Source organism: Cervus elaphus, chromosome 28 (assembly GCF_910594005.1).
Source record: "Cervus elaphus chromosome 28, mCerEla1.1, whole genome shotgun sequence".
In the NCBI taxonomy this organism is placed as follows: domain Eukaryota; kingdom Metazoa; phylum Chordata; class Mammalia; order Artiodactyla; family Cervidae; genus Cervus; species Cervus elaphus.
The window spans coordinates 16,076,160-16,084,986 of NC_057842.1; the positions used below are offsets into that span (position 1 = coordinate 16,076,160).

Genomic DNA, 8,827 nt, shown 5'->3' on the forward strand with positions numbered 1-8,827 from the left:
GCAATTATTTTTGCGTATACAATTAAAAGCAACTAGCTTGTTCCAAAACCTGCCCAGGGAAAAGCTTGAAGTTAACCCTTTCCATGTCCTTGAAATACACAGCCAGCTTTGCCTGAGACCTCAGCCTAGGGAAATTAGAACTGAGAGGGCAACAGGCAGGAAGGCCAAGGGTCTCCAAACTGAGGACAGAGGCTGCAAGTGTCAGACACTTTTTTATCTCTGTCTTAAGTGGCAGGAGGAAACAAACTGGTATTATATATATATTTTTCCCCTTCTCTATACAAATTTTAAAAGAGGTTTCTCTTAAAATACTGTGTTGCCATAATGACACCTGGTTCCGCCTAAACTTAACTTTTCTCAAATCTTGAGTTATCCAATGCGTTTTTCTTATGGAAATGTTTGTCTTAAGCTATGTTAATGATGCATTTACCCCAGTGTCTGACTTCAAGTAAGTTCTGCCTAGAGGCTCAGAACTGACTTGCCAAACGTGTATTTTACCCTCATACATTGTTCTCCTAATCCACGTAAAGGAAACAATTTGTATGGTAATCTGCCTTTCTACAAGATTCAAGTCAATCGTTTTATGGCCCTTGTTGACTCGCCTGGTGCCGATTATCCCAAAATACATCTTACAGGTGAGGGGCCTGGTGCCATTCTCTGAGTTTTAAGATATTCCTTTCTTTCATTAACAGACTGCTAGTAACTATATAACACCAAGCTAAAGACTAGCGGGTGGGTTCTCTTTCTGCCCCCTTCTGATGTCTATGTCAGAAGCTTTCTCTATTTATTTTATACTTTAATAAAATTGTATTACACAAAATCTCTGAGTGATCAAGCCTCCTCTCTGGCTCGGAACTGAATTCTTCTCCGGCAGCCAAGAATCCCGGCGTCTTTCGTGTGGTTCAGCAAGAACCTTTCAGAACTTCAAGCAAAGAAAAAAAGGGGTATGTGTGTGTCAAAGAGATATTTTAAATCTCAAAGAGAAGACTATAAGATCTCTGTCAGTCTGTCTGGATTTATGTATGTCTCAGTATATATCTTATTTCCTGATAACACTGTTGAAGTTATAAATGAGTTCTAATTTAATTGGCCTAAAGAAAAGTAAGTGCTTACAAATCAAGCAATTCTAAATACAAGAAAAAGTAAACAAATAAATTTCAGATCCATGTGAACTGGAAAATATTTAATATTAAATATCTAGTATTAATTTTTTTGCTAATCTAATAAGAAATAGGATGTGTGTTTTTAATAATGAAGATATAAAAAAATAAAATTACATTTTATAAAGGGAAAACAAAGTAGGTCTGAGTTACAGGTGGCTGTTACAGAAAGGTTTGTGGAAGGTGGACCCTGAAAAAAAGTTTTGTGCATGGTTAGGACTAAGTTTAAAATCAATTTAATTAAGTTTACCTAAATGAGTTTCAGGGGCTTCCCTGGTGGCTCAGATGGTAAAGTGTCTGCCCAGTGTGGGAGACCCAGGTTCGACCCCTGGGTTGGGAAGATCCTCTGGAGAAGGAAATGGCAACCCACTCCAGTATTCTTGCCTGGAAAAGCCCACGGACAGATGACTCTGGCAGCCTATAGTCCATGGGGACGCAAAGAGTCAGACACAACTAAGCCACTTCCCTTTCACTAAATAAGTTTAAAGTAAGCTGGTGCAGAAACTTAAATTCGGCCTTTCTCTCTGTTAAGAGGACATACTTTCTTCAGATGTTGAACTGCTTTTAATAATAGATTTAAGTTTTTCTTTCCCTCTTATTGATCTCTTTTATATTTATCTTTGAAATCTTTTGTTAACTTTGGCTAATTAAATAATTATTACTTCACAAAACATATGATCCTACCTGACTGAATGTTATAAACACTTTGGATATTTATTGACAAAACTTCCTGAATAACTTGACTTTTAGCTGTCTGTGGGATGCTTCAGAGGACTCCTGAGACATCCCAAAGAGCTATTAAGTTACCTGGGTTCATTGGACATGGGAAGTTACATGGGAAGTACTGCCAAAGTGGTGAAAAAAAAAATCTTTTCAGGTTATACTGCATGGCTGATGTTACTAATACAGATATCCTAAAATTATGTGAAATTCACATAGATCTCATATATCATGATAAAATATGGTCAATTCTAATTCTAGTTATCATATTAAAGTTTTATGACCAGGTTTCTTTGTCAATCGCAATAGAATCAGATTTTAAACATGGCTTCTTTAGAATACTGCTAATTCTTCAAGATTTATGGGAAAGACGTTCTAAGATTAAACAGATAAACAAATTTTGTTATTAACAGTAAGCTGGTATCAGACTGGAATTTGCTCTTTCTCTCTTTAGAGAACAAAGTTTTCTTAAAATGTAGCTTTCAATTACAGACTATAAATTTCTTTGCCTTTAAGTGGTTTATGTTTGTTTTTAAAATCTTTTTGCTACTTTGGTAAAGGCAATAAACATTATTTAAGGTTATGGTACATGTAGACAAGGGTCATTCTGCTTCTACAAAAAATAACCCCTCATGGTTAGACTTTTGCTATCTTGATGTCCTTAAAACATGGTGATACAAAACACAAAAATTAAACTCAAAATGGACTAAAGATCTAAATGTAAGAACAGAAACTATAAAACTCCTAGAGGAGAACAAAGGCAAAACACTCTCCGACATGAATCATAGCAGGATCCTCTATGACCCACCTCCCAGAATATTGGAAATAAAAGCAAAAATAAACAAATGGGACCTAATGAAACTTAAAAGCTTTTGCACAACAAAGCAAACTATAAGCAAGGTGGAAAGACAGCCCTCAGATTGGGAGAAAATAATAGCAAATGAAGCAACAGACAAAGGATTAATCTCAAAAATATACAAGCAACTCCTGAAGCTCAATTCCAGAAAAATAAATGACCCAATCAAAAAATGGGCCAAAGAACTAAACAGACATTTCTCCAAAGAAGACATACAGATGGCTAACAAACACATGAAAAGATGCTCAACATCACTCATTATCAGGGAAATGCAAATCAAAACCACAATGAGGTACCATTACACGCCAGTCAGGATGGCTGCTATCCAAAAGTCTACAAGCAATAAATGCTGGAGAGGGTGTGGAGAAAAGGGAACCCTCTTACACTGTTGGTGAGAATGCAAACTGGTACAGCCACTATGGAGAACAGTGTGGAGATTCCTTAAAAAAACTGGAACTAGAACTGCCATATGACCCAGCAATCCCACTGCTGGGCATACACACCGAGGAAACCAGATCTGAAAGAGACACGTGCACCCCAATGTTCATCGCAACACTGTTTATATTGCCAGGACATGGAAGCAACCTAGATGCCCATCAGCAGATGAATGGATAAGGAAGCTGTGGTGCATATACACCATGGAATATTACTCAGCCGTTAAAAAGAATTCATTTGAACCAGTTCTAATGAGATGGATGAAACTGGAGCCCATTATACAGAGTGAAGGAAGCAAGAAAGATAAAGACCAATACAGTGAAAAGACAGCCCTCAGACTGGGAGAAAATAATAGCAAATGAAGCAACAGACAAAGGATTAATCTCAAAAATATACAAGCAACTCTTGAAGCTCAATTCCAGAAAAATAAATGACCCAATCAAAAAATGGGCCATAGAACTAAACAGACATTTCCTCAAAGAAGACATACAGATGGCTAACAAACACATGAAAAGATGCTCAACATCACTCGTTATCAGAGAAATGCAAATCAAAACCACAATGAGGTACCATTACACGCCAGTCAGGATGGCTGCTATCCAAAAGTCTACAAGCAATAAATGCTGGAGAGGGTGTGGAGAAAAGGGAACCCTCTTACACTGTTGGTGGGAATGCAAACTAGTATAGCCGCTATGGAGAACAGTGTGGAGATTCCTTAAACAACTGGAACTAGAACTGCCATATGACCCAGTAATCCCACTGCTGGGCATACACACTGAGGAAACCAGATCTGAAAGAGACACGTGCACCCCAATGTGCATCGCAGCACGGTTTATAATAGCCAGGACATGGAAGCAACCTAGATGCCCATCAGCAGACGAATGGATAAGGAAGCTGTGGTACATATACACCATGGAATACTACTCAGCCATTAAAAAGAATTCATTTGAACCAGTTCTAATGAGATGGATGAAACTGGAGCCCATTATACAGAGTGAAGTAAGCCAGAAAGATAAAAAACATTACAGCATACTAACACATATATATGGAATGTAGAAAGATGGTAACGACAACCCTATATGCAAAACAGAAAAAGAGACACAGAAGTACAGAACAGACTTTTGAACTCTGTGGGAGAAGGTGAGGGTGGGATGTTGCAAAAGAACAGCATGTATATTATCTATGGTGAAACAGATCACCAGCCCAGGTTGGATGCATGAGACAAGTGCTCGGGCCTGGTGCACTGGGAAGACCCAGAGGCATTGGGTGGAGAGGGAGGTGGGAGGGGGGATCGGGATGGGGAATACGTGTAAATCTATGGCTGATTCATGTCAATGTATGACAAAACCCACTGAAAAAATAAATGAATAAGTAAAGGAAGAAAAATGGAAAAAAAAATAAAAAAGTAAAATAAAAAAAAATAAAAAGTTTATATGGAAATTCAAAAAAAAAAAAAAAGACCAATACAGTATACTAACGCATATATATGGAATTTAGAAAGATGGTAATGATAACCCAATATGCAAAACAGAAAAGCGACACAGATGTACAGAACAGACTTTGGGACTCAGTGGGAGAAGGCGAGGGTGGGATGTTCTGAGAGAACAGCATTGAAACAAGTATACTATCAAGGGTGAAACAGACCACCAGCCCAGGTTGGATGCATGAGACAAGTGCTCAGGGCTGGTGCACTGGGAAGACCCAGAGGGATGGGATGGGGAATCCATGGAAATCCATGGCTGATTCATGTCAATGTATGGCAAAAACCACTAGAATATTGTAAAGTAATTAGCCTCCAACTAATAAAAATAAATGAAAAAAAAGTATTAAAAAAAAACATGGTGATAGTCTGCTCTTAAATCAGGAAATTAAAAATAAATAAACAACAGCTAAAAATCAAAGAGCTAGGCCTATGGGAAATCCAAGACGGCCTCTTGGCTTTTCCCGGCTCCCTGACAGACCTCATTTTTATTGATGGGTTAAAGCCTTACGTGTCTACTGTGTTAATACCCTCAAAATGAGTTCTCCAAAAAGAAAACAAAGTTATGTTTCACTAAATATTAAGTTCTACTTTTGTTACTTAAGGTCTGTGCTTACTCAGACTCACTTCTGAGATAGTTCCTTGTTATGTTATATTGCTAACATATGTGTGTGGGGGGGGAGGGGCGCTGAGCTTCACAGGGAGGAGTCCTCCAGAGCTGAGGCTGGGCCTGGAGCAAAGACTGGCCTCACACCATCTTGCAGACTGCAGTCAGAGAAGGCATCCTATGCTGGGTATTCTATTGGAAATTCTGGGAAGCTTTAGTGCCCAGTTAGGCACGTGACTAGGCAGACCTGTGGGTCATCTTTTCTTCTCCTCCGGCTCTAGCTCTGACCTTCAAATACAACCAGGCTCCACTTCCAAGACCTGTCCCCACAGAGGGGGTTGCTATACGTGCAGGACCCAGGCATCCACTGAGGGGAGATTGAGACACGAGCCGCCTTCTCCCAAAGACACCAGGCCAGCTGGGTACTGGCCAACATCCTGAGAAGATCGGACCTCTGTGCCTGCAGGACCCCCAGCCCCAGGCACTGATGTCCCACCCCCTCAGCGAGAATGTCCACCTCCACGTGCACTTGTTTCTGCTCAGGCTTATGGCAGGAGAACCTGACTCAGGGCATGAGTTACCACCTCTGTAGGGAGAGCCTTCCCTGGCTCCTTCCCAAGACCCAGACGACCACAATGACTGACCACCCCTGCTGGGAGAACAGGCCCCTACTCTGGACAGAGACCTAGAGCCCTTCCTGGCAACACTACATCCAGGGGCACAGTTGGCTCTGCAGCCTCCATCCTTGTGTGTTCCCCGTGGATGCCATCAACTCGCTCCCCACCCAGGGGAGACTGAGTTCCCTTCCCCTGAGGGTCTTTTCAACTGGTTTGTGCGTAGCTTTCTGGTCATTTTTTAATGGCTTTATGTATTTTTTTCTGTTAAGTTTTTGTTAATAAATTTTACCTTAACTGAGGCAATTTGGGAATATTAAGGCCTTCACAATGCTGTGCAACCATCCCCACTGTCTACTTTCGGACCCTCTCATTCTATCAACCACACTTCCCAGCGAAGCCTGGATTCATGTCAAGCACTTCCCGTTCCTCCCTCACTCCCGGCCCCTGACAACATATAGTCTTCTTCCTTCTCCATTTCTTCCCATCCCTTCCGTGTCCCCAATCAATGCCAATCACTGAAATGATAGAAAACTGGATTTTCTTCTAACTGAATGTGAAAGCTATAGTCTCTCAGTCTTGTTAGACTCTGCAACCCCATGGATTCTACAGTCCATGGAATTCTCTAGGCCAGAATAGTGGAGTGGGTAGCTTTTCCCTTCCCCAGGGGATTTTTCTGACTCCCCACATATTGTAAGACCAAACTTGAGAATTCTTGTTTTTATTTCATTTGAAGTAGGCTTTGGGTATCTGAAAGGACAGTGTAGGTACTTTCAAGATGTCATCTGGAAAACGAAGCCCTTTCGGCAAATGTGGTCAGAATCCCCAGGTAGGCCTTGCTGTTGTAAGTGTGACATCTCAGCCAAAAGGGAGAAGCTGAACTCTTCCTCTGGCACAAGCAAATTCACAGAATAAGCCAAGAAAGAGAGCTGGAAAAAAGAACCACACCAGCAAACGAAAAACGTTCCTCATGAGACAAAGCTAGAGAAAACCCAACATCCTTGTGACCCCAAAACCCTCTTGAAAATGAATGTTTAGTAAGGAAGAGAAGAAACACGTGAAGTTCCAAGGAGAGGCCATGCCCATGGCCAGTGTAGTTTAGAGACAGCCTGACCAATCAGAGGAAGACACGTGCCAGTGTAAACCCTTTGCAGACAGCAGTGACCGTCATCACCGTGGTAAGTGTTTAGTCTGGTGACAACCTGCTCTGGGCACCAGACGAGGGAGCAGACGTGGTTCTCTTCCTCTGCCCCCACACCACTCCCTCATGAAGGCAGCTCAGGTGCTTTTGGGACCTGCCTGCCTGTCTTGCTCAACCGTGAACTGCGACCACCACCAGGGCAGGATTCCACCTTCTCTTCCCTATGCACCTTGAACCTGCAAACAGTGGGCCTTTAGAACCTCAGGAGACTCGCCCCAGCCCCACTATAGTCAGAAGCCTCCCCAGGCATCAAAACACCTGTGGAGTCACTTTGGCCCAAGCCCTAGTTCTGGATCCCTGGAGCCTACTATAGCCTCTATGGTGAGAGTAATCAGGTCCTTTATACACAGATTCCCAGCTGTCAGATCTGAGTTTTGGAGTCACAGTCAGCTCTGTCCCTCCCGTGGCAGTCAGGTGGGCCACGACGCAGGTGAAGGAGCTCATGAGCTGAGTTTCAAGGGAGTCATTGAAAGGACAGCAGTGGACACAACCTGTTGCAAACTGAGGGAGGGTCCCTGCACGACTCAGAAGCGGCCTCTGGTGTGCAAGTGTGGAGGAGGGCCCCCATGGGTGCAAAGGAAAGAGAGGAACCCCCTGGCCAAGGCTCGTGGCTCCTCCTGTGGCAGCTCCAGTTGGTAGCCCATGAGCAGTGGACAGCCAATGTGGTCACATGACCATGACTCTAATTTGCTCACAAAGCAAGAGAAAGGGGGCAGGTGAGGGAATACCCAGAGGGTGCAGTGGGTGCATGAAGGGAGGTGCCCTTCCTCTCTTCAATGCAAACTGCTTTCCTGAGTCTCAGAGCTGCCAGATAGCAACTACCAAGTCAGGTCCCCACAGTGCCCAGTATGGGTGTCTTAGCCCCTGTCACACGGACAAGCCCCACCATGTGGCCTCCCCGAGTTCTAACAGCAGGAAGTGTGGCTCTGTCTGGGTACACACTTCCTTGCAGTACCTGAGTTACCCCCTTCTTGGAGCCTCAGTTTTCTTCTCTAGAATAAGGACATTGATTGCTACCTTAGTAGGTTGCTACCTTAATCCTGTGAAGACTCTTTAGGGTAATCGTACAATAAATAGCTGGCCTTAGGAGATATTTGACTTCCCTGATACCTCAGCTGGTGAAGGATCCTCCTGCAATGCAGGAGACCCTGGTTTGATTCCGGGGTCAGGAATCCTGTCCGCTGCCGAAGGGACAGGCTACCCAGTTCAGGATTCTTGGGCTTCCCTTGTTGCTCAGCTGGTAAAGAATCTGCCTGCAATGAGTGAGACCTGGGTCGATCCCTGGGTTTGGAAGATCCCATCGAGAAGGGAAAGGCTGCCCACTCCAGTGTTCTGGCCTAGAGAATTCCATGGACCATATAGTCTAATGGGTTGCAAAGAGTCGGACACGACTGAGGGAACTTTCCCTTCACTTTCGAGAGATATCACCTGAATCCAGACTAGACTGGAGTCTCCAGTGGCATCTGACATTTCTTCCCTGTAGCCAGCCAAAACCCACACAGTTGCATGTCCAGGGTCTCCACTTAGCCCGCTGGACAGAAAACCCAGCGTGGTTCAAAGAAGCTGACAGACAAGCATAAGAGGACTCACAGGCAGACGACTTCTCTCAGGTCTCACGTCGAGCTCCGGGACCACAGCAAGAACTGGCGCTCAGCAGCGCCCTCGTCCACAGGCGGCGGCTCTGCCCTGACTGGAGCAGGAAGGCCACCAAACCGCCCCAGGCCGACCTCACGCCCCTCCCACTGCTGGAGCCT

The 8,827-nt window shown here is 43.7% G+C and overlaps 1 long non-coding RNA gene across 1 annotated transcript in view; it reads right to left on the bottom strand.

Moving 5' to 3' along the window:
- The window catches only part of LOC122685439, a 30,370-nt gene extending 21,571 nt beyond the window's left edge, over positions 1-8,799 (bottom strand). Inside the window, exon 1 of the long non-coding RNA XR_006338389.1 lies at positions 8,664-8,799. This is a non-coding gene — a long non-coding RNA (uncharacterized LOC122685439). The remainder of the gene's footprint in view (positions 1-8,663) is intronic.
- Positions 8,800-8,827: the final 28 nt, after the last annotated feature.